Source organism: Equus przewalskii, chromosome 21, assembly GCF_037783145.1.
Source record: "Equus przewalskii isolate Varuska chromosome 21, EquPr2, whole genome shotgun sequence".
Lineage (NCBI taxonomy): Eukaryota > Metazoa > Chordata > Mammalia > Perissodactyla > Equidae > Equus > Equus przewalskii.
The window spans coordinates 42,575,341-42,602,651 of NC_091851.1; positions in this window are offsets into that span (position 1 = coordinate 42,575,341).

The window sequence follows — 27,311 nt, forward strand, 5'->3', positions numbered from 1 at the left end:
AAAGGATGGAGAAGTGTGAGTGAAAGATTGCAGGGCGTGTGGCCCCAAGGAGAGCAATTCCACCAACGCTCGGAATAAACACCACAGGCCGGGGTTCACTCACAAGCTCGCATGGATTTGAAAACAGGACAGCAAACTCTCCCAGATGCTGGCTGTTAGTGCAGATGAGTCAATTCATGGATGGTAGTTAACAAGCTATGAGAATGGAGATGGAAAAGGATACCCCTGTAGGAGGAGTTCTCGATCCCGGGTCCAAAGACCTCTGAAGAAACGCAGAGACAGAATTCAGGGAGTCTATAAACTCAGATGCAAAAAAAAAAAATCACACCTTTATTTTCACTGTCTCTAACTTAAATTTAGCATTCCTTTTAGTTGGGGATATGGGCAACAGACCACACTGGAACAAGAACTCGTAAGGCTTTATCACCAGCAGAAGTCACTGCTATGTTCATATCATAATATAGTTCTTTCAGGTACCTCAAAATATCTTTTACACTCATCACTATTTTTTAATTATAATGGTTACTGGATGCACTACTAGATCTCGTTTTTCAGTGTGTTAATAGAGAAGTACACACAACACTACGTTACAAATGTGGTTGTTTAAATATCTGATAATTGCGTTTTAATATTATTGATTTTTGTTTGTAAGCCTGTATCTTTATTGTGTGCACTTAAAATCTGTATTGTGAGAGGGTGTCCATGGACTGATTTCACCAGACCCCCTACTGGGTCCATGAAACACAAATTGGTAATAGCGGAGGCCGGGCCTGTGGCCGTGGTTAAGTTCGCACACTCTGCTTCAGCGGCCTGGGGTTCGCCAGTTTGGATCCTGGACACAGACCTATACACAACTCATCCAGCCATGCTGTGGCAGCATCCCACAGAGAAGAACTAGAAGGACCTACAACTCCGATATACAACTATGTACTGGGGCTTTGGGGAGAAGAAGAAAAAAGAGGAAGAAAGCATACTTAAAAAGAAAAATAGACTAAAGGATTAAAGTTTTAAAAAAAAACATTAGTAAGAGCCCAGCCCTAGACTCCTATAGTTGGGAAAATGGCACTACGTCTTGTCTTACTAGCAGGCACAATTCTCAGTCCACAATAAAAGTAGACAAGAATTATTATATTTCTTTGTTTTCTTTCAATGAAACGCTGGGGTCGGCTACAGTCTAAATCTGTAGAGGGAGTTTTGTATCCCTCCCCTCCTACGGGGTCCCCATAATATAATGGAGGTGGGCACAGGAATGCACAATAGCTGGTAATAAAGTTCTACTCACACAACATTCATTTTAAACAGTCCTAGATTTCAAAACGCATCATGGACGTGGAGAGTGGCAGTGAGAGGAAAGTTAAAAGGTGAATAGTAAGACAATTCATTGGTTCTCTTATATTCTGAGGTTTAGAGAATATGGAATAACTTAGGAAAGCAACAAGAAATGTCTCTTAAAAGACTAGCACCAAGAAATGGTGGTCATCCTAGAGGGAACTGGTCCTGCCTAGTGAAATGACCCCTTGATAGTGTTACCTTTGAGTGTCACCCAAGGCCAGCCTTTCCTCAGTGACAGCAGTTGCTTCTAGGGGTTACAGAGAAGCAGTTTCAAATGTACACTCTTTCACCGAGATCACTCAAATACTTCAACCACTTAAGATTCTTCTCTCCCACTTCAAGGAACAAAGTCCACCTCTTCTGTTATTATCACATCATCCCTAAAAAAACACTCTTTCAGAATCAGTTTAACTCACTGCTCTTAAATATTCAAATTCTGTCACTGCACAACCCAAAACACCCCTTTGAAACGATTTTTTTATGACCGTGAAGCGTGCTAGCGGCCTTCTGAGACCAGCGCCTGTGGGAAGCATAGTAAAATTCCCGTTCAGGGATTGAAGAGCATCTAGCATTGTCCCCTGAAAATCAACTTAGATATGACCTTCCTGTTTCAGGGTCATGCAACCATACTGGGGTCTTTCATAGCGGTAAGGATCATGTCCTCGTGTGCCCGGGATTGTCCCAGTTTACGCTGGTGCCCTGGCGTAGTACCTCCTTTCATCTTCAAACGTGTCCTGGTTTGGATGATGAATTTCGTGATCATCCTGGTCATCAGTCCATACAGGTTATGGCTGCCTGGGCCTTCCAGGTATAGGGGCTGGGATACTCCTGTGCCATTCCTGGGGAAAGCCATCTCCCCAGTGGCCTTGACACCTGCACGGAACTCTGCCACCAAGTTCTAGAGGGTCCTTGCTTTCCTGGCTGCATTAAAGAATTCCTCCTCGGCCTTCTCTGCTGCTTCTGGATTCCAAGTATAACCTCATCCAAAGGTTAATGTTTTAACCACAGAAGAAAGGAAGAAAATGGCAGATGGCTATTGGTCGTGAGCCTGTGAAACATAAACTTCCACTGAGGCAAGAGGCACAAAAGGACCTCTGTATGCAAAAAATTTAAGACTTTGGCAGATGTGGAGGAGATCACTAGATACCCTTCAATGGCACGTTGCAGGCTCTCCAGCGATTATTTTAAGCAAAGGGAGTGTGCACCTTTGTTTTGCCCTGGCTGTTTCACAACTCTGTAGAAATAGAAGCTAACTCGTAGAAAACTGAGAGTCGTGCAAACATCGTTTGCCCAGATACAGGCGAAGTCTATCCAGAGCAAAGTTCTTCTCCCCACTGTAGAAGAATCTCGTTTTCACCTATGTGTAAATTATTTCAGCACTCCTAATCTATAAAAGTACAGTATTTTGAATTCTTCTCTGAAGCAGTTGTGAAACCTTATTGGTTCTCTCATGAATGAGTTAAGGAAAATCTTTGGCAGGTGTTCGTTTCCTATCTGGATGGAAGTCATGATTTTATCTTTTGAAAATTATCCTTTCACATCTGCTTACCTGCTTGAACGAAATCAGCAGAAAGAGGAAAACAAAGGGAGGAGAGACACACGTTAATAGCTCAATGAAATATCTTGTCACACCCACTTGTTTTTCCCCCCGTTCCAGTGATATTTACAGTTTAGGGATGACTGTGACATCTGTATGTCATAGATTTGAACTTGAGACTTGAATTCTGTCTATTTACTTCTGTATTTTCTTTTCTGGTTCTTGAGGCTAATTCTTCTACTTTAAAGTCTGAACACAGCTCTCAGCAAATCTATGGATTCCTCCCTTGGTGGTCGACATTTGCATTTTCCCCAGAGAGCAATTGTGCAGACCATTTTTGTTCTTTGTGCATAAAAATGACAGAATTGAATAGAATTTGCATATGAATTCATCTGCCATGCTTGAACTAAAATATTACCCTTCAAAATCCCAATTCAACCAATTTTGAGTGGCTGTCCAAAATCTGTGGCTGAGCCTGTCAGTGCTCCTCTTCTCAAATGACGACCAAGGTCCCCCCGTTACCCAAATAGTAGGTTCCAAACCACTCATCTTGATGCATTCAAAGTCCTTCAGCATCTGGCTTACTCCATCCCATGACACAGCACTGCCCGTGGTACACAGAAGTTACACAAAAGACCTATCGTTTCCAAACTTAGCAGGTGATTTTGCGGCCCCTCCACCACGTTGTGCCCTGCACCATGCGATTCCCTTTCTCTGCCGTATGAACTTTTACTCACTCTGCAAACTGAGCTCTGATTCACCTGACCATCTTTGTCTCTCTTTCCCTCCCAGAAAATTTTAATGGACTCCTCATCTGTAGTCATATAACACGTTAGCCATATCAGGAATACAATACTTGGTCATAGTTAGGACCAGCTACAACATTTGCCGGACCTAATGCAAAACAAAAGTATAGGGTTCCTTGTCAAAACGATTAAGACTTTCCAGACGGCAATAGCAGGGCATTAGAAACTCTGACCTTAATTTGCCTTCCCCGGGATACTGTCAAAGTCTGGGAGATGGTGCTCTTTCTTACCAGAGTAAGCAATTAACTAAGTTTTGTCTTATCAACAGGTTGTACTGTTGACATTTGGGGACCCAGCTTTGACAAGCTGCCACCTCCTTTGGAAAGTCCTCTAGATTAGTCCCAAGGGTAAGAAATCAACTGAAGGAAATCCTAGAGTTTTTCATTAGGTCCCATTGATGTGGACTCGGCCAGCCGAGGAGTCAAAAGAAAGAATTCTTGGACTCTCAATGTCTGGGAGTAGTGCTTCTTTATTCAGAGAATAGCAGGGGGACAGGACCCACGGGCAGTGAAGAGCTGCAATGGGTTGAGGGTAGGGCTAAATTTATCAGGCAGAGGTGTGTGAGTTATTTCTTTACAAGACAAAGGAAAGATCATGTTAAAAATGTCATTAAAATGGTATCAGTGCAGGGGGGGTCTGGTTATTGTGTGGTCCCATTAACTTCAGATCCGAATCAGGTCAGGACGTCCTATACTTCCCAGAGGGTGGTATAGATCAGGATGTAGGCCAGAATGCCTTGGGCTTCTCTCCCTTGATCCTCATCACCGCCTATTATCAGGCATCACAGTGTTTCTTGGAGTTGAATTATTGGCGATCATATCTGAACAAGGCTGAGCACCCTGAGGCCGGAAGACCTTCAGCATAGGTCTCTACCTTTCTCAGAATGCCTGACCCGTAATGGGAACTCAATGCATGAGTGTGAAAGGATGTTTAAGAGAAATAATACATCATGGTAGTAAAGACCTATGGGAAAAAGTCTGTACTTCACTGGAAAACAATGTACTGTCTAGAGCAAACCCATCTGGGTTACCTAACTCTGATTCTACGGAAATTATTTGTAGTTCAGAAAATTGGAGACAACTACTAGCAATACAAAATAATTCTTATGTATAGACATGCAAATTCTGTCCAGTAAATATTCAATTGACCTCCCCCTCCCCCTGCAGAAAAACCAGTGTTGCCTTCATTTGCACCCTTGTTTGAATATTCCTGATGTATAAACATCTGGTATTTCTATTTTCCTTTGAATCAGTTATAACATCTGCCTGGCTTCCTCATTTAATTAATAAGCTCAATAAAATCTTTAATATTTACAGCATGGTGGCTGTAGTTAATAATCCCAGATTGTATATTTGAAAGTGACTAAGAGAGTAGATCTTAAAAGTTCTCATCACAAGGAAAAATTTGTAAGTATATGAGGTGATGGATGTTAACAAACTTAGCATGGTAATCATTTTGCAATACATACATATATCAAATCATTATGTTGTACACCTTAAACTTTTACAACTTTGTATGTCAATTATATATCAATAAAGATGGGGAAGATAAATAAAATTATCCTTTAACAAGATCTAATTCTTTTATAAGAAAACTACTAGGATTAAAAATGAAAGGAAAGAAGGGAAGGAGGGAGATCAATAAGTCCTCTTAAGGTTCCTCTCAGCTCTGCTAATTTGAGACAGCTTTCCTCCTGCCTATGGTGCCCCTACCCTCAGCCCCAATACCTCCCTTTCTTAGAGCATTTACTTTAGAAAACTTGCGATTGTAAATTCTTTCTCTGCCCCTCCAAGATGTAAATCTTCTCTCAGCCTCTTGCTAGTTTTACAACCCAGGAATGTCTTTCTCAAGGACCTGGGAGCCATCACTTTGAAATGTAATCATCAAGAAAAATAGGCAGAGTGGGACATGCGGGTCTCAGAAGGACAAATACTGTGCGATTCCTCTTACATGAGGTAACAGGATGGTCAAACTCAGGGGAACAGAGGGTAGCGTGGTGGTTGCGGGGGGCTGGGGGCAGAGAGGAATGAGAGGTATGAAGTTTCGGTGATGTAAGATGGAAAAGTTCAAGAGGTCTGCTGTACAGCGCTGTGTCTATCGTTACAACACTGTATTGTGCACTTAAAATTTTGTTAAGAGATCTCAGATTAAGTGTTCTTACCGAGCCTAGCTCAGATAATCGCCAATTAGCAAACGCAGGTGGCCTAATCACATTGGCCAGCCTCCCGCTAACTCTTCCACCAGCTCACCCCGGCACCTCAAACTCGCCCGCCCTCTGCTTCACCAGACCTGGTTCAGTCTCTCTCCCCTATCGCAACAGTCTCAAATGAAGTCTTCTCTGCCTGCTTCACCCAGGCCAGTGCATTTTTCTTTGACAAGAGAGGGAAGAAGGAAATCGAAAAGAGGAAAAGAAAATCTTCAGCAACAAAATCCCAATTCCGTTTTACAGATGAAAGTAAAGCCGTGCAGTGAGTTTAGTTAACTGCAAGCCGGATCTACACCTAGATTTTCAGGACTCTGTGAGATCTGTGCTTTTGTCACTCTTTCCCATGTTTGAGTCCGTGCTCCACACAACAGAGCAGAAATATCAACTCGTAAGAGCTGTTCTCAATTTTTGAGTTTATTTTATCCCACAGAAATCCCCCAGGCCAGGTTGTTGGTGGCCTTGGCTAACAGATATGCCAAAGGCCATCCAACAGCTTTTCTTGCCTGTGGGTTCTGCGCGGTCCAGAGGCAGGCAGAGGATGAAACAACTTGGGTTGGCACTGACGATCACAGATCTGCTTTGCCAGGAAGCCCTTCTCAGGATTTGTATTCTGGCCACGTATGGAACCTAACTGCGCATCAGAAGCGTGCAGGTGATTGCAAGTGGCTCTGTAAACTATTTATTCAACATTAGCTCGCCGTGAGTACTCCCATTAGGTAATGGGACAGGCAGTGCTTTGGCTCCCAAGAAAGAGAAAAACAAGTGTGAGTGTGAAAACATTAGGAGTCAATTAAATTTTCTGAATTTTTGAATTACAAAAGATGTGTACTAAACACTGAAAATTAGAAATACCATTACTTTTGTAATCACTAAAGAAAGGAAACAAGGGATGCGGTCAGCACCTTAGAGGTGAAATTATCTGAATCCAATTTCATCCTTGCAACGAGACAGGGTGCAAGATATCTTGTATATGGAAATTAATCTAAGGATTTGAGATAAACTGAAATTCAACTGAAACAATTTTTTTCTCAGAAAGTACTCTTTGGGAGAAAAATAAGATATTTTTATTTGGGTAGAAGATGTATTAATTCATTTAACTAATATGTATTGTTTACATGTATGTATTGTATGTATTACATTTGTTATTACATACAATTACAATTGTTATCTATTACATGGCTAGGTGCTAGGAGACAATTTTTTTTTGAAAAACAAAAATGATATTGAGTCAAAGTGTAGCACGAAAGACAGCTGTTAATAAAGATTATACAAATAAATATACAAACAAATAAATATTTAAATACAAACTGATGGAAGGCACTGCAAGAAAAGAATTTGTCTCTGATAGCTCACAACAAACGACTTTGACCTCTATCTCAGGCTTACCTGAGAAAGTGATTTTAGGTGAAGATCGTAGGGATGACCGCAGTTAACTAGGCGAAGGAGTGAGAGAGGGAGGCGATGTTGCGAGATGGGGTACAAAGATTGAAAAATAAAGTTGCAGAACTGCGAGTTGCCAGACTAAGCAATGATTTATAGACCAGATTAAGGATTTTGATTTTTAGCTTAAGAGCAATGGGAAGTCCTGGAGGAGTTTCAAAAGCCTGCCCTCTGCAAAGATCCTTCTGGCTGCAGTTTGGAGAATGGCTCCGGGATGCGTGAAGGACAGAGCATGCTGAATGAAAGCAAGATTAGTTGGGAGTTAGTGACCAGTTGGTCAGGTGAGAGATGCTGTAGTTCAGACAGGCGGTAGCCATGGATATGAAGAGAAATTAACAGGTTTGAGTAATATCAGGGGATTTGAGCTGGTGCCTCTTAAATGATTAACATAGCAGATCAGAGCTCAGTCTAGCAGACTGCATGGGTGATCGAAACACATGACCACTGTGGAATTTTGTTTACTGTGGGTGTGTCCTAAGAATCATATTCTCTACCTTTAGGAAGTGATTACTAAACAACCAATTCCCAACCAGTTTCTCCGAAATTATGAAGTCATTCTTTCCCTAAGACCAGAAAAGGCATCTGTTGTCCATGATTATTCATCTCAGAATTTTCATTAAAACCATGTATACAAAGGCCTTTTGCCCTGGGCAGTTCATTGAGGCTGAGCCTGAACTTTTTTCTGCAGAATTTTCCACTGTAAAGGTACCGACAGCAGGGTCTTTGCCCTTGTAGCAGCAAAATGAAGGTACGGCTGTTTTCATTATCTGCTACAAGGCAGGTTAAAGCTCTGCATTCTATTTGTCAAGCAGTAGAAATGCCTGGAATCTAATCCACGCATAATAAATTTCTATAAAGTTAACTAAGGGGTGGACATTTTTCAGAAAAAAAGAAAAGTGGTTTAATTAAACATCATACAGAGAAGTTGAGAGCTCTCTACTGTAAGTGGCAGCTAAGTGCCACCATTGTTTTCTACTCAAGGTTGAGCTAACAGCTCTGAAACCAGTGGGTTTTAAACATTAGTATGGGAGTCATTTCCCAGAGCTCCTGAGTCTAGATCTGAGATGGGGCCCAGGGACCTTTTAAAACCTCTAGCTGAATTCAAGGAAATACCAGATTGTTTAAATAGGTCCAGTGATTCTATGTGAAATATAATACTTGGGATCATACAAGGCACCTCTGGAAACTGGATCAGCCATAGTAGGTATATAATATTTTTGTTTGTTTCACGGAGTTGCTGTAACTCATACTTTCTACAGATGAAGTGTTTTTTGAGTAGTCTGCCTTCCTTCCTTTAAAATTCTGCACACAATTACATACACTCCACTGACTTAACATATTTTCCTCCATAAACTTCGACCAGTCGTTGATGCATTTCTGCATGGAAACATTTTTTACTTTCAGTGAAACCAACACTTCCTGCAGAGAATATGGGTTAAGAAAAGAGATTTTTAACTGAGAGAATTTCAAAACAGCAGCTAAATTAGTATCTAGTAATCCCCACCTAAAGTGCGGTCAACAGGAACATGCTGGGTCCTGCCCACACCCCAAAACAGTGGTAATGAGGTTCCCTCAAGAGTAAAAAAGTGGAAGCCTACATAATTGATGAGACGAACCATCTCTAAGAATGAACTAGCAGTTTGTTAGAAAATATCAGTTAATGGATGTCAATCCATTGTATTTTTTAGAAATAATATTTATGTCCTAAATAAAAGGAGATAATATAGACCAGTGGTTAAAAATATGGTCCATACCGTAGCCACTGGCTGTGTGACTGTGTTGTCAAACCCAGTTTCGTTTTTGCTGGCTGCCTGGAAAGCCAAACACTGAGACAAGGAGATTGCAGCAGAGAGGGCTTAATTACAAGGCAGCCAAGTGAGGAAGCGAGAGAACAAGTCTCAAATCTGGCTCCCTGAAAATGGGGGCTCAGGGATATTGATGGGGTAGGGGGTCAAGGTGGTCTGAAATGTGGAGAGAGGTGAATGGAGGTGAGGAGGGGTGAGGTAATTGATGATCTGTGCAAGCGTAGTCAGACCACGCCTCTTCACAGGACGCATGTTCACAAAATGGCGGTGTTAGCATGATCTGAGCAAGCGTAGTCAGACCACGCCTCTTCATAGGACGCATGTTCACAAAATGGCGGTATTAGCATGATCTGAGGGTGGTGTTTGGCCTCCTGATGTCAGAAGGTCACTTTTTGGAGATCTGCGCTGGCCCAGTTGATGGGTTGGTGGTCTCAACCAGCCTGAAGTGGACAAGGGGTTCTAGTTCCTGAAAAACAGCTTAAACAAACACCCATAACCATGGTGACCCAGGCTCCAAGGAGATGTTATCTATAGGAGCCTAGTGGGAGTCAGATAGCATATGCCTAAAGAGCACAGTTAACAGTGGGTGGAGGAACAACTAAAAGCTATAATCAGTAACTGCAAAAAAGGAGAAAAAAGTTTAGTTCCACCTACTTAATCATCAATGGCTACCTGCTTGCCAGTTTCCTCTGCGGGCATTTGACAATCTCTCTAAGCCTCACATCTTTTATTGGTAAAATATGAAAGTAGTTATAATTATGTCTGGCAAAATTTTTGTGAAGATTAAATGAGATATTGAATATAATATACTTAGACACTGTAAATTTCACTTGATTGGTATTTTTTATTGTTTTATATTGTTTTGACAAAGGTTAATAATATTAAAAAACAATATCTTTCCTATACATTCATTTTAACCAATTAAATTTTATTATGCAGATTATATTTACATATCTAATATCGAGGAAAAAACGTAATTTAAAAATCCAAGATTATAAGGAGAAACCATACAGCTTTACTAAAGGAAGTTTAAGATGAAAAAAAATTCAATATTGCAAATCTATCCATTCTTCTAAAATTTAATAATTAATCTCACCAATATCAATTCAATAAAATGCCTATAAAAACCCCATGGCATGTTTTTTAGAACTTGAGAGATTGATTCTAAAGTTCATCTGAAAAAGTAAACATAGGAGAAGTAGCAAAATTATTTTGATAAAGAAGAGAAAGAACTTACTTTACTAGAACCAGCTTATGCTAAGCAAAAGCCCCAGTATTCTAACAGTGTGATAACTGATGCAGGAATATATAGTAAATATTTTAATTTGAGCGAGTTTAATAGTAGTTTCTTATTTGCACTTAAAACAACAAAAAAGACTAATATAATATTGACAAATATTTGATCCTCAAATTTTAGCATCGTGAAACTCTCCTGTAGAAATATGCCTTGAGATGCATTAAAATATTTATGACAATATTCATTATGACACTATGATTAATTATATAATCATACAATTTATCATTGTATAATTGGACAAATCTAAATACCTATGAATAAGTTATATCTGAGCCCAAATATTGTGAGACCCTGTCTAACTGGACATCACCCTATGTCGATAAAATCTCCTTCCAAACCTTCTTTAAGATAAAGTTTCACACTAACAAATTCTTGTGATGATGATGACGATGATAAATATTTATTGAGTGCTTACTATGTGCTAGGCACTTTGCTTATCTTTCACTATCCCATTTACGTATCACAAAAATCCCATGAGTTAGACCTGGATGTACCATTATTATTTCTAGTTTACAGATGAGGAAACCAATGTTCAGAAAGATTAAGCACTTGCTGAGGGTCACCCAGCCAGGACTCATGCTGAAGCCAGCCTAACCTTAAAGCAACACTGCACTACTTCTTGCCCACAAAGAAAAATAGTCTATTATAGAAGGCACTAATTAAACCTCTTAACTTAGATCTCAAATAACCCTCATACATCAGAAACGGATGTTTTATTAAAACCCGCTGAGTTTTGACCTTTAGAGATGATATTGTTTGCTCTGGTCTTTGGTCACCATCTTTATTGAATCCTGCTGAGGAAATGCCGCATCGATTTTTCTTGAGATGCACATGTTATCTATAGAAGATATTTAAGATTTATAGCACTATTGTGTATTACTACTAATTTTTCCAACATTATGTTTGAACCATGTACCTTATAGTTCACTGTAATCCCTCAGGTTCAACAGAGAACGTGAAGAAAATACCCAAACATACACGACTGTAGTGATGATGATGATGACGACGACAATTTATAACTGATGTCTTATTTTAAGTTCCAATCATTCTAGAGCCAGATTGATATCTAGAATCATTCTAGAGACAGATTCAGAACAAAGTTAAAAGTAGAATAGGAAAAAACAAGTAAACATGGAAAACATTCTTGGTTCTTTTTTTTCCCTTAAAATTTGACTCGCTCTTCTTGTAACACAATTATCCCAGACACGAAACATCTAGTTTTCGTCTTTTTCTCATACCGTTCTTCCACCTCTTTGAGAGACAAAAGTGAACATGTATTAGTTTCTTATTTTAATTACATTTTATGACTAAACATGCCTACTGCCTCCAGACCAAAAAATGACTTTTTCCCTGACTCTCGTGCGCTGATTTGAAATGACTTTGGCCCAGTTTGTTTCTACAATAATTCCACTACCCGCAACCTATGCTGATCACAAAGTAAAAGTGATTTGATTATATTATGCAGATTTGTGTTCTCTCAGGTTTTAATATCAAGTTAGCGTTTCAGGATTTTCTCTACAACAAGAATTCAACATGCTGACTATGTATGAATTATGTTCTTTTAATAGTTAATATAATTTAATCCAAAGCTATTACTAGCCTAATTGGGTTTACTTGTGCCTTGGCTTAAGGTCTAGAATATAGCAAACTTAAAGGTCTGAGCACAGTGAGGTTAATTATGCTTAAAACCTGCAAAGCAGTTAGTTTTAGGTCCATTACACAAAAACACACACACCACGAGGAAAAAGAACCAAAGAAATTCTTCCAACAAGAAGTGGAATCACACGTTCCTTCTCGCTCCCTGAGCTGCCATGGCTCAGGTTTCAACCCAGCACTTGCTTCCTTCTCTCCTCACAAGACAGACTTCTGCCAAATTAGTTGTCCTCAAGCACTTTTCAGTTCACAATTCTGTGCTCAAAATAGCTCCCCTGTGCCTATGAAATTAAATACAAGCTCCTCACTCTGGCTTCAAGAATTCTCTAATTTGAACCCAATTTATCTGCATAGTATCATTGCCCACTACTCCACTGCATGATCCTCAGCTTAATGAAGATAGCTTAATTACTGTGCCCCAAACACTCATCGACCTTCCCACCTGTAAGCCACTGCTAATGCCCACAGCTTCCCAAGCTGTCCCCAAAGCCCCTGACATCCTCCTAAAATCCTGCTCATCTCTGTTCCTCTCCATTTTAGGGGATTATGGCAGGTGCGTATGGGAGAGTGAGACAGCCAAGGACACAGTCATTCTGGGTCCCAGAGAACCACAGCGATAGCCCAGCATCCCTGGACTGAAGCACAACTCCAGCGGATTGCCTGTTTTGGTCGTTTGTTTGCCTTGTATGTACGTTTTTCAAAAGTGAAGATTTAATGGTTTCAATTGCTCGCCATAAAATATAAAACTTTCTTATTGGACACGATTTAATGTCAAGGAAATGCAGAGGCTGTTAACTTCTCTTGGGTCCAGACTATCACAAATCTTTAGCTTGTGCATCGATCCTTCACCCACCAGCGGCTGTGGCCAAATGCTCGAGCTCTGAGCGTAGAGCCAATGGGGACATGCGCGGGAACAGACCAGATGAGGCCGGGAAAAGACACCTGTGGCACAGTAGTCCTTGAAGACTTATAGACTCGTTTCTGTTGAGTCCCCTTTTCAGGCTCTAAATCCCACAGACAGATAAAAACTCTTATTATTTGTTAAGAAATGGAGGAGGAGAGTATGGTCACAGCAATAAAAATGAAGGAACTAATGACACACAAAACAACATGGATGAATCTCAAAAACATTAGGCTGAGCAAAACCAGCCAGATGCAGTAGAGAACATGCTGTACGAGTCCATTTACAAGAAGTCTTTGAACAAGCAAAACTATCTATTATGATAGAAATAAATCAGCAGTTGTTTCCCCGGGGTTCAGAAGAATCCTGTTGGAAGAGAAAACTGTCTGGGGATGATCAATGAATTACATGAGTGTGTGAATTCACCAAAGCTCATTAAACTGCACACTTAAAATTCATGCGTTTCACAATGAGGATATTATTCTTTGATATTTAAAATGAGATTTAGAAAACTAATACGAGTTCTACTCTTGTTTTCTTCACATCTAAGTGAATTTTCTCATTTTCACTGGACTTTGAGGATGTGACACCTGGTGTGTTGGGGTGGCCTCTGCAGTCAGAATTTCTAGGTCCAAATTCTGGTTTTACCACTTCTGGCTTTGGACAAGTTGGCTAAGGACTCTAAGTTTGAGGCAGTTTCATCCAAAAAACAATAATAATGCTTATCATCATAAATACCTTGCAGAATTATTGTAGAGATTAACTAAATGAGATTATATATATAAAGGTCTTAACCTCAGGACCTAAGTGTTCAGTCATAATTAGCTACAAGTATCAATACCAGATTTTATCACCTTAAAGGGAAAGATCGTGCTTTCTTAGTCTTTTTGTTGCTCTCAGCATATATCCCTGTTCCCCTTCATCTAGCAAGAGTGTAAATACGGGATACAGGGATTTTCAAGACTATGTATCAACATGTGAAATATTCCTGAAATGTCAATGTCACTTAATATCTGGGAGGGAATGGGTAAACATCAACTATTATAAATGCATGAAATTTTTCTGGCATAGGATAAAATCTCTAGGCATGCTGAAGACAAAACAAGAAGGTTCGAAGTGGTTCAGACATGCCCCCGGCGGCTTCTGCTGCCCCCAGGACGGCCTTCTCCTGGTTCAAGTTTATTCTGCACTGACTTCAGGGTGACTCCAGTGGAGAATTTTGAGAAGCACCATGATAGAAATATTTGCTGAATTCAACTGAAATTTATTATAGCACGTTCAGGGTTCACATTTGGAATAAGTACCTGTCAATTCATCTTAATTTATTGTCGTGACTCTATCAATCTGCTTAATCTGTGAATTCTTTGAATTTCAAGAGACAAGTGGCAGCGATTCATTTATCCCACGAAGGAAGGTGGAGATAACACTATGCACTTGTTTGTATATTTTTTCTAAAAACTTAATTAAAAAAGAGAAGTATGAATAACAAATGATGAAGAAGCCAATACATCACTGGCAGGCTTCTTTTGCAGAGTGGCTGTTTAGTAGCATTTGATTGTTGACAGACGTGGTCCACAATCAATGCCGCGTGCAGGCTGATATCCATACTTGGTATGTGTGAAGACTCAGGAGGCCAGGATACTGAGGACCAGCTGGTTCTTAGTACTTTCAGAATTCACTCCGATGTAGCTTGGATTCAGGGGTTGTGCCCACTGTACACACAAATTCCCTGCACTAATTTGCAAAAGAACCTCTAACAATACTCAGACAACTCTAGGTACAATAGATTATTTTAGGCGGCACTTTTCTCAGGCAGTGAGTCTGAAACCTGGGCCCTTTTGGAAATTCTTCTTTCACATGAACAGAAACTATCAAGGCAGGAAGACTTGAGAAACAAGGGCCTTTGGGTTAGCTTAGCATATATTCTTCCTGAATCCCAATACAAGAGCTCTGAATGGGCATCTGCTCAAGCACTCGGAATTGCTGTGTGTACACTCTCGTAACACAGGACGCTCACTCCTGTCTCAGCTGATCATTCTCCAGCACCATCTGCTTCACAGCTGTTGGGTTTCCAAGTCATGCATGTAGATCCTTTTTTTTATCTTTTTGTCTTTTGGGTTCCTGGACCCAATTCCCACCTGTGTGTATGTATGGGGGGTATGTGTGTTTGTAGGCTTTTCCACACCAACAAGCAATTCTCTGACACCAGCAGGGGGGTCTGAGAATTCAACTTAATTCAACTCTATTCTGACACTATCTACTCAAAGATAGCATCAGATTCCACAGGTAAAGGACTCAGTCCCACAAGACTGCCCTCTACTTCAGGTGCCAATGGCAAGCCCAGGTTGCTGCCTGAGCCTCTGACTGACTGGCTCTAAATCAGAGGTTCCCACGACCTCTACCTTGGATTCCATTAATTTGTTAGACCTGCTCACAAAACTCAGGAAACTCATTTACTCACTAGATTACCAGTTTATTAAAAGATACTAATCGACAGTTAGATGAAGAGATACTTAGAGTGAGGTCTCGAACAAAGGAGCTTCTATCCTCATGGAACGTGGGGCCCCACATGGTGGCATGTGGAACGTTCTGGATCCCCAACCTGGAAGTCCTCTGAACTCCTCCTTTTAGGTTTTTATGGAGGCATCATTAAATAGGCACAGTTAACTCATTGACCATTGGTGATTGATTCAACCTCCCGCCCCACTCCACTCCCTGGAAGTCAGGGGGGTGAGACCGAAATTTCCAACCCTCTATTCATGTTTGGTACCCCCTGGCAATCAGCCCCCATCCTTAGATGCTTTCCAAAAGTCACCTCATTAACATAAACCCAGTTGTGGTGGAAAAGGGCTGGTTGTGAATAACAAGACACCCATTTCACCTTTATGGTCCCGAAGCATTTTCAGGAACTGATGACAAGAGACAAAATATTACAATAAAAGATGCTCCCCTTGCTCTTATGCTCAGGAAATTCCAAGGGTTTGGGGAACCATGAGCCAGGAACCATGGACAAACACCAAATGTGTGAGTAGTATATTTTAGTCATCTGAATGACCAAATATATATAATTCTTACAAATCGCACTATCACGGAGCACAATTGTTAATTTTCACACCCAGCCTCCCCTCCACGCCCCACCATTCCTTCCATACCTTCCACAATCATTTGTTCCTTCTGCAAGTATTCACCAACCTCCTACTATCTACAGTATCTTGGTTGTCACAACCTGGGGGATAGAGGAGAACAGGGTGACATTTAGGAGGTAAAGGCCAAGGAAAGACGCTAAACATCCTACAATGCGTGGGACCCCCATCAAAGAACTCTCCATTCTACAATGTGAGTAGTGCCAAGGATAAGAAACCCTGGTCTATGAGGAGAGAGCTGGGGCTTTGCTCTGTTTATAGGACAAGTTATAGCCCTGCTTTTGTGGCAGCTTTACTAATAATATATATATACTATATGTATGTATATTCGGACTGAAACTGCTTTCATTTTAACATGCCACCATCTAGCAAATGTGTGACGAAGACGCGTAGCTTTTTAATACCTCTAACTATTGAAGATTACCAACAAATACCTTTTCTTAAAAACTGACCAAATTGTCTTAGGTCAATTTGCATACCTACTACAAATCATCCTTTCCTCTCCTGGACTACCCTGTGCTCAGCTTTACATGGTCATTGTTTCAAATGGCTAAAAGCAGAAGAGGGAAAAAAGTCGGGAGTTGAAGTGACATCCTGTTATGTAGCTACTAGATTTGGACAATTTCCCAAGGATTCTATTGTAAATGCTTGAATGTTATATTTTCTTATTTTATAGAGCCCTAAATTACACATAAAAATAATTCCAAGTACTGTATTTAACTTTAATCTGATTATTTAAAAGTAGCATACCAATGCTAAAATTAAACAGATATTTTATCAACTGGGGTTCCTACTAAATATGCTGTTGCTCTTATTAAGAATTACTCACTATAGCATCTGTTCCAATTTCTGTGAAACAATGAAAAGGTTTGTTCGCATGTTTTTATTTTTAGAATGAACTGTGAGACGAAAAGAACACATGAACATGTCCTATTAAAATAAGAATTTTACCTTGAAAAGGCAAGTTTATGGATTCCGTAAATCTAAATTTAAGCATATCAAGTCTTTTAAACTCAATGACTGACTTATGATCTGTGTAAAAACCACCCATGAAAGTTATAAAGCTTATGTAATTATTTACAAGTCTGTTTCAGCTAATTTGGAGACTGCTTTTTCCTTCTTTTTTTCGTAGAAAAGTGTTAATGTCAAGCAATGGAGGCAACACTCATTAAGCTGTGAGTACAGCAGCTTAGTAAGCTCCCAGAACGTTAGTGCTGGGAGGACCTTAGGAATAATCTAGTTTTGTCCTTTCATTGTATAAAGAGGGAAATTGAGGCCAGAGATGAGACATGCCTTGGACTCAGCAAGACAGTGAATTCATGGTAAAGCTACAAATCTCTGAGGTAGGCAGAATTCTAAAATGGCTGCCAATGAGTCATACTCCTGTAATCCTCTCCCCTGTGAATACGATTTGGTTATGTTATATGGGAAAGGTGAAAGAATTTTGTGGATATAATTAAAAATTCTAATCGGTTGACTTTAGGTTTATCAAAAAGGAGAGTATCCTGGGTGGGTGTGGCTGCATAAGGTAAGCTCTTTCAAAGAGGTCTAGAGGTCAGAGACTCAAAGCAGTAGACATGTGCTCTGGTTGCCCTTGAAGACGAAAAGCACCGTGCTGTGGAGAAGGCTACACGGCAGGGGCAGTGGGCAGCCTCTGGGAGCTGCGCGCTCTGCTCCTGCAGTCACTAGGAACTAAACTCTTCCAGCCACCAGTGGGCTTGGAAGAGGACCCTGAGCCTGAGGTGAGAATGCAGCCAGTCAGCACCGTGATTTCAGCCCAGTGAGACCCTCAGCAAAGGGCTTAGCTGGGATGTACCCAGACTCCTGACTCACAGAAACTGTGAGGTAAAAAATGGGTGTTCTTCTAAGCTACTAAATTTGTGGTAAGTTACTCATCACAGAAAGTAATACAATAACCTTGATCTATGATTGTCTACGCTCAGAACTGCCTCCCTCTCGTCTCTGGGCTAGGCTGCTCTCAGGTTCTTAGATTGGGGTGAGATGGGGATCTCAAGACACGAATTAATAGAGACAAGCCACAGAGTTCCATGCGCCCTTTATTCCTCCTCATACAAGGCCCTGCTGTGCAGTGGTCAGATACGTTATGGCCCACATCCAGCCCGCAGGTGAGGACTGAGGGGGGAATCCGCAGTGGCCCTGGTGCTGACGGGGCTCTTTCGGTCTAGGAGCATCGATAAAGATAACAAGTACAATGAATTCAAACAACCAAATAAGTTTAAATCCATAAATTTATGCTGATTCTAAAGACAAAATCAAACCAAAAAAGTGCAGCAATTTAGGGGACAAATTCATTATTTTAAGAATGTGAATTCAAGGAGAAGAAGGAAGCATTTATCCTGCCTCTGCTGTGTGAACTGGACCTCAGAGTAAGCAAATAGCTGAGGAGGAAATTTCTATTTATAAACTGTTCCACCCACGGAATGAGAAAAGAATGACAGAATTCACACATTACTGTTTTAAAAACTCCAGTAAATTAATGAAGTAGACAATGATCGTTAATGGCTACAAATATCATGAAAAGAGGTAAAAGAAAAACAGACAGTGTGTGCCTTGCAAAGGTCAGAACCCCGCCTACGAAGCCAGTTTGCCAAAATTCAAATCTGCAAAGGAACAAGCTCCTAGAGAGCTAACTACCAATTTGGAGGAAATACTGAAGGCAGAAGAACATGTTAAAGCCACCATGGAGATAGCACTAATCAAAACTCGGACAGTGGGGAAGACATCATAAATGACAGGAATTCCTTAAAGGTAAATCGCAAGAAAGTAACATAGAGATCGTAGATGAACGTATAGATTAAAAGAGACCCAAGAGATACATCAATAATTGCAATGTATAAATCTTTTTAGGACCTTGATTATTATTATTATTCTTTTTTTTTTTTGGTGAGGAAGATTGGCCATGAGCTAACATCTGTTGCCAATCTTCCTCTTTTCACTTGAGGAAGATTGTTGCTGAGCTAACATCTGTGCCAATCTTCCTCTATTTTGTCTGTGGAACATTGTCATAATATGGCTTCATGAGCAGTGCCAAGTCCGCACTCGGGATCCTAGCCTGCGAACCCTGGGCCACCAAAGCAGAGCGTGCGAACCTGACCACTGTGCCACCAGGCCAGCCCCAGGACCTTGATTTGAAGAAACTGTGTAGACATACAAACACACACGCACACGTTTATGATACAATTGGGGAAATTGGAACACAGACTGGGTATTTGATCATATTAGGAAATACAAATTGTTGTGGGGTTTTTTTTAGGTATTTGTGGCTATTTTGGAACCAGAGTCCCTGATTTTTAGAGATAGCCTTAATGATGTAATGATAGGATGTCTGGGGTTTACTTCAAAACAAACGTGATGAGATGTGGGGAATGTGGGTTGGGTTACAGGTAAAACATGATTGACCATGAGTTGAAAAATGTTGGTGCATTGGGCTTCAATATATTTCTCTAAATTTGAAATTTTCTATAGTAGAAAGGTTTTTCTAAAAAGCAAAACTAATCATTCATCCTGTGCTTAAAATATTTTAGTGACTTTTCATTGCTCTCAGGATAAAATATCCAAATCCTAATATGACCTATGAGGTTACAAATAATCTAGTCCTTGCTGACCAGCCTCCATAAATCCCACCTTCCTCTTCTCTGAACTTCACCTGCAAAGACCTTTCATTCCCCCAATGTCTCAGGGCCTTTTTATGCTCTTCCTTCTGCTAGAGATGCTCCTGTCTACCTTGTTCTTCCTAATGAGTCAAACAATCCTATTAAACAATTTCACGGCACCACGTACATCTCCATAAGACGTTGATAATGGTAGCAGTTGCATCTACCTTTGGTGGAGGATTTTATTAATGTGTAACTCCCAGTAGGGAACTGAGGTAGTTTTGTTCTGGTACCTTACTCATAGGAAGGTGCTTAAAATACTGAGGTGCTAAAGGAATGGAATAAATAAAATTACGTAAAGACACCCAACCAATTGCTGCTAAGTAATTTACGGGTAAAGTGATGTTGAAGATTATAACAAATAAGAAGAAGAGAGAAAGTGGAGAAAGAAAATGATAATGTATGTTTTCCATGAGTCTTTAAGAATAAATACACCGCACTGGAGCCATCACACCAGGCTTCTTGTTTGCTCCACGACGAGAAAGAAATTAAGTCAAAGGATCTGTACTGACATAAGTCATACAGGAGAGTCTGTGGCAGCAAGAGATTCCTGCGAGCCTGTGCCCACCTGTGATGGCCCCATTCGGCTCAGAAGGGAACACGCGTCCACAAACCACCAATGGTTAGTCATCAGTGGAGAGCTGGATTTTACTTGTTTTTCTTATTTTATGCTTGGAAGGAAACTGAAATGGGCTGGAGAGTGGGGAAAGAGAGGGCATATCAATTCTCTTGTTGGAAAGTATTTCCTTTAAGCAGAACTGAAATTTTAACCTCTCCTATCTACTTTATTCATTTGCCCTCATGTACAATATATCCTCTAAATTCAGAGAATTTCCATGTAAATCGAAACTTCTGACAGTACTCTGTCCTCTGTGCAGAAAGAATGCGGGTTTCTCTCTGGACAGCAGATGTATTTTGAGCATCTTCTATGAGCAAGGTTATGTAACTATGGACAAAACCACTCTGGGTCCTTATATTGAGGGAGTCACACTTAAATAAACTAAGCTGGAAAATAAGCCCCTCGTTTTTTTATGAAGAAGGTAAAAATGACTCTAAAATACTGATATTCAACTCACAAGCTTGTAACAAAATCCAGATGACCTGATTTCTATGTTTTGAGTGGACATAGATCTAGTGTGCAAATTTTAAGAGAAAAAAAAAATCTTCCACATTTCTATAGAAGGTAAATTATTAGGGATGGGATAGGGAATGGGGGAGGAAAGACCATATTAATAGAAAAGTATCCTATTCCCTATTTTTCTGAGAAATTAAAAATAGAGAAACAAGAATCTGAAAAAAAGTCAAAATGTTATCATGAGACAAGGATCTATTCCTTCTGGGGTTCCCTCACCTCTCTGCCTACCATCATGTACAGTAAAATCTATGGCTTTCAGACTTCTGAAAATTGAACATAGCTTTTGGTTTGTGTTATTTTAGAGGGCATTCTGATTTAAAGCACTGGAAGCTTATAAAATGAATCCATCAAATTGGTCATCTTTTTAATAAGATCGCGATGTTTAGCAATGTCAACAATATAATACAATGAGAACTCTCATACTCTGCTGGTGCTGGTGAAAATTGGCAGCACTTTCTGGAAAATGTAGCGACGTATATCAAATGCCTTAAGATTGTGCCAACCTTTAACCACTTATTTCACACAAAGGAATCTAGTCTTCTTAAATGATGAGAGTGGAAAACAAAGGCGCACATATGTGGAAGGACATTCAACCTACATGCCAAAGAAAGGGGATTGTTTAAATACATGTTGATGCATCCACTCGATGTCGTGTTACACAGCCATGAAAATAGAGATGTCCTCAAAGGGCATTTAATGGGGAAATAATTCTTACCTAATGCTGAATAAAATCAAAGCAAGGCTCAAAATACAAAGTAATCTCAATAATAAAATGTTGCATGTATACAGAAAGAATTTAAAATTTACTTATATATCTATAGAAAGTTTACCGAGAAATTAACAGCAATATTATCCGGGTGGTTTAGGTGTTTTTATTTCATATTGTTCTTTTATTTTTTCCCCACATTTTCTACAATGGGCTTTGATTTGCTTTTCATAATCAGAGCCAACAATAAAAATTATCAAAGGAAAACTGATAAATACTACATGAAATATGTAACTGTCTATTAATGAGAAAACTAACTTAATAATAACATTTTAATAATGAGAAAACTAAATTAAAATGAAGTATCTCATTTTTAACCATTGAAGATAATTGGAATTCTTTTTATATCCATTTGTTTATCTGCTACCTACAGACCAAAGAGATGTCAGACATTTAATTTGGAATTTACTCAAGTTAGGTTTATTTCTAGACAGATCCCTTAATTTTAGCCAAACTCTTAGGTGGAAAAAGCTCTCAGGCACATAATTTGCCTACAGTGCAGTAGTTCCCAGAGTCCTAAGCTTGAAGGAAATAGGAAGCCTTTTCAGTCAACAAATTTTTTTAATGAAAAAAAAAAAGTAATGATCTAATATAAGACTTGTCAACTAATCAAAAACAACTAATCAATATTTATCCATCCACTCATTCATTCAACAAGCATTGATTGAGCACTTACTGTGTTCCAGGCAGTGTGCTGCAACTCTAAGAACATCATTATCCCAGCTCTCAGGAATCACTTTGCTATCACTGTGCAAGATGCTATGAATTACATAGAAGACAAAGAAAATACACCTGCCCTCACCTGCTAACAGGTGTTTTAGGAGCCAATGAATGTATTAAGGAAAAAAGGGAAGATCAGCGGTGGGTGGTTGAGACACAGCTATCAAGTTCCAGAAGAAAAATGTCTGGATTTATAAGAAGTTGGGTGAGGAACAATAACCAAGAAACTCTCAATCAAGGAGGGCATATTGCCAAACTACCAGAAAACCCCTGACTTAAACAAACCAAATTATAAGCTCCTCGTTATTCAAATAAGTCTTAGAAATAATGCCTGATAGATGGCCAAAAGTCACATTTACAACTGCCTAAGAGCTATGATTGATGTTAAAACTCACATCTCATCTAGTTAATGGACACTAGAGCAAGTGATCCAAGAGTGAGATGTATATATATGATGGACTGGGTCGCAATTGTTGTGGACAAACTTCTGATTGCACATAGCCACCATAAGACCTTTTGCCTTGATGTGTTTCTGAGCCAAAGAGATATTGCTGTAAAACTAATCCACTAGCTATCAAATGAGTAAGAGCAGGTGCCCTGGCAAATTTGTGGGAAGAAATCCTCAGCATGAGAAAGGAAAGAGGGAGGAAAGGTGGTAGACTAAGGAAAAGTAAGCAAAGGAAAGCCAAACACTGGTTCTCCCCAGATCACAGTTAGATGCAGTTTCTAGAAGTTTCAAATATCTAACCCTAAAAATGCTCTCTGGTTTGCTATCCTTCCTTTGTTGCTATCCTTAAGATGTGCTGCTGCTGCCAGCGATCAGCACTGAGTGACGGTCGCCTGTGCGTGTGATGGCCATCCTGACGCCTCAGGTCAGTCTCTCCTCGCCAACCCTGGCCTTGAGAGAGGCTCTGACTGTGGACCCAGAACCAGCAGCAGCAGCTGCATCTGAGTTTGTTGGAAATGTCCATTTTCAGATTCCATCTCAGGGCTCCTAAATTAGAAACTCTAGGCTAAGGTCCCAGAATCTCTTCTAACAAGCCCCTCCCCGTGATCTGGATGCACAGGAAAGTTTGAGGACCAATGGCCCAGACCACTCAGACTACTGGAAGCTCCGCCAGGCTGAGAGGCCACAGGACACCATCATCTGTGGGCTATCACCTGGCTGTAGGAAGACCAAGGTGGAGGGGCTATGTCATATACAACTGTGCCTTACAGATCACTTGCCATGTGCTTAGTGAGGCAATTCGGCTCCCGGGTGTAGAGTCCCACAAATTCTCACACAGGCCCGGAGGGGACATGTATAATAATTCTCACTGGCAAAGATTAAGAACAAATTTGTGTATCTATCACTGGGGGAAATAAAAGGTAAAATGTGAAGGTAAGAAAACAACCTAGATGGATCATAAATCTCTAGAGCAGAAGGAATAAAGGTTAATTTAGCAAAAAAAAACCCATAGTGGCCCACCTGTATTATTATGTATTAGCCACCGACATTAGACAGATAGATGGATGATAGATAGACAGATAGACCACAATATATTTACATCAAGTAAAAAAGCAGACGTGCTCAACAATACTAGTTTTGCAAGAACATGTGTAAACAAAAAGATTCAAATTAGACACATTTGAATGGCTGCCTATAGGTTGAGCAGGCAAGTGGGAAGAAATTCTGGGGATAAAGCGATGAATGAATGAATGACACAAGGAGAGCCTCATAAGGACCAATGATCATAATATGCCATCAGCTAAGGAATATGACTAATTCAAAGCTTCTAAATATGATAAAAATGAGAGCAACAGAAAGAGAGAGAGGAAAGAGTGAAAGACACACACCTTCCCAGGACACACAGCTGGTCAGTGAGAGAGGTAACATTTTAGTATAACTTTGTAAGTCAGAATTTGAATCTATTAACCCATTTCCTCAATTAAGAGCCAAGCTGCCTCCTTTTAAATGTCTTTAATGAAGAGTTTGGACCATATGTGTGTCTCAAGATATCTATTTGTTCATTCATTGCACTGATATTTATTGCGGGTCTAGTAAATGTGTTCCAGGTTACATGGGGAAATACCTCTGGAGCTCAGTCCAGTGGGGACTCCACGACTTGGCACTGGAGTATTACTTTGTCATCTCTTATATTAACTATGTATCACAGGGACAAAGGGCAATAAAACATCCAAAGAATATTTCCTACTGATCCAGATGTTCATTAATTTCTTCTCTGACAATCCGAATCACGACTGGGGACCCAAGAGGTCATATCTAGAGCTAAGAATATCTCCAGCAAGAAGATTTAGAGACAAGAAACAACAAAATGATCAAGAACAAGAAGTCATGCCATTGGCTGTTTCCTGGGCTGTAAGGATACATTGACTCAATGATACACAGCATTTCATTAAGATGCATATCGAACTTGTTCTGGCCGCTGGGGTAGAGATTGATCACCATCATGAAAATAATCCCTTACTTCTACATGGCCTTTTGCAATTGAAAAAACACTTTTCCTCCCGTTTCATTTGAACTTCACCATAGGCAAAGCAGGGCTCATCATGCCCATTTCGTATGCTTTGAATGTGTTTAAATGCAATCATTATTTGAATTTTTATCCTTTGCATATTCTAAATGAGTGCACAAAAATTTTTTTTCCAGCCTTAAGCCACAGCTTCCTACTGAGGGCTGTAGTTAAAAATGAAAACAAATAAACAAAAACAACTTCATCTTACTTTTACTTTTCTCTCTGACTGTCTCTGTCTCTCTCTCTCTGTCTCTCTCTGTTCTTGCACACAAGTCTACCATAATTGTTTTTAGCCCAAGTGGTTGCTTTTATTTTTCCTTCCACCAAAATTGCATAAAACTGCCAGTGATTTAAAACACAGTGAAATTGCAGAAAAGCACCATCTTCATTTACTGCCCGTGCAAGAGTTCTCATTAACTGACATAGAAGCTTTGTAGCAGGTGCGGCTTTTAAGAGATTAACATTTCTGACGAACATGCACAAAGACATTTAATTTGGCAAACCAAAAACAGAGCACTCAGAATGTCAGTTTGAACTGAGGTTTAGTGGGGGACATGAGATGGCTAGTTGACAATTTTCTTTTTTCTTTTCAAGTTTGTCTTTTGGAAGACTGCTTGCATTCAAGTTACTTGCTGGGGGGCAAATGTGTTGCAAAATTCTTCTTTGAGACAAAAGGCGTCTGCATTGATCCCCTTCTCTCCCGCTAACTTTCATGGGAGCTGGTGAAGGAAATTTAATCTATGTAAGCCTGTCGAGCTTTGGCTGAGCTGCTCAGCTGCTCCAGATCTCAGCTTGCTCATTTGTACAACAGGTTAGAAATGGCATTTACTCATCTAGGATTTTCCATGGTATGGCCAAGTAAAGCGCTTGGCACACGGTCAGTCTCTTGAAATGATTTTATTGTTGGTTATTTTCTTTTTTAAACCATTTTTTTCTTTGATATTTAAACATTACATCATTTCCAAAGTTAAGTTACATTTGACCCTCAGTGTGTTACATTTAATGTGGTTGTGCCCCACCCCCTCTCTGAGCCCACTGTCCCCTCTCCTACTCCTCCTTTCAGACTCTGTTTTATGTTCCTCATCTCAGCTCAGATCTGTGTCTCACTGGCAAGCCTCTTTGACCTCCCACAGCAAACACTCCCACAGCTTCCTTCATGGGAGCTGGCATTAATAATGTCTTAATTGTGGGCTTTGGCAATTATTTGATCAATGTCTGTCTCCCCTGGTGGACTGTGAGCCCAGGAGGAAAAATCCTGGCATATCTTCAGTGCCAGGCACTTGGTCCAAGTTCAATGACTGTTTCTTGAATCAAAGAATGAATCAGGCACACTTCTGTTGAGACTGGCATGTTTCTGATGTATACCCTCACACCACAAGTTAACCACCTTTCCCCCTCTCTGTGATGAGTTACCTGTTATAGACAGACATGCCCGCGTGCGCACACACGCAATCGCTTCATTAGGGCCACCGCAAACACAGCGAGCATCAGAGAAGAACAAAGCCCTGATGAGAAGTACCAGTCGGCTGCTGGCTGATGCCACTCGGAAATCACATGGCTTGCTTCTCATGCCTGGCCTGCTGTGTGTGCTACTCAAGTCTCTGCCTCAGCAAAATCCAACTGCTACCGGCTCTGAGCCTTGGAGGTGTCTCGGGAGCTGTTGAAACTGTGAATGTCAAAACGATAAATGCCAAGGATCAACTGTAATTTCAGAATATTTTAAACCATGGTATCTATGGCTGATAGAATGACTGGGCAATCATCTAGGTTAGTTTATGAGACAAATAGTTATTATTTTGATATGATTGGGTCTTTATATTGTTCTCACTTTGAATCTCCAGTGTTATTTACGATACCATTTCTCTCCTCTAGAAAGATTTTACATTCCAATAATAAACAGAGGATTTTACCACAAATAATCAGTTCATGTGAACATAGCGTTAAGCCCTTTGAAGGTTTTCTTTCACAACTTTATTGAGGTATGATTGAAGTAAATCACGTACGTTTAAATTGTACGTTTGATCAGTTTTGACATATGTATACATCTCTAAAGCCGTCACTACAATCAAGATAACAAATGTTTTCATCATTCCCCAGAATTTGTTCATATCCCGTAATGATGCATCCCCCTTTCCACCCCACTCCCAGAAACCACTGTCCGACTTTCTGTCTCTAGGGGATTAATTTCCATGCTCTAGAATCTTTGTGGATTAAATGGAATCATACAGTATGCATTGTTTTTCTCTGGTTTCTTTCATGCAGCATAATTATTATGAGGTTTCGTCAGGTTGCGTGTATCAATGGTTCATTTTTATCAAGGAGTGGTGTCCATTGTGTGGATATACTGTAACTTTTTTCCATTCATCTGTTGATGAACACT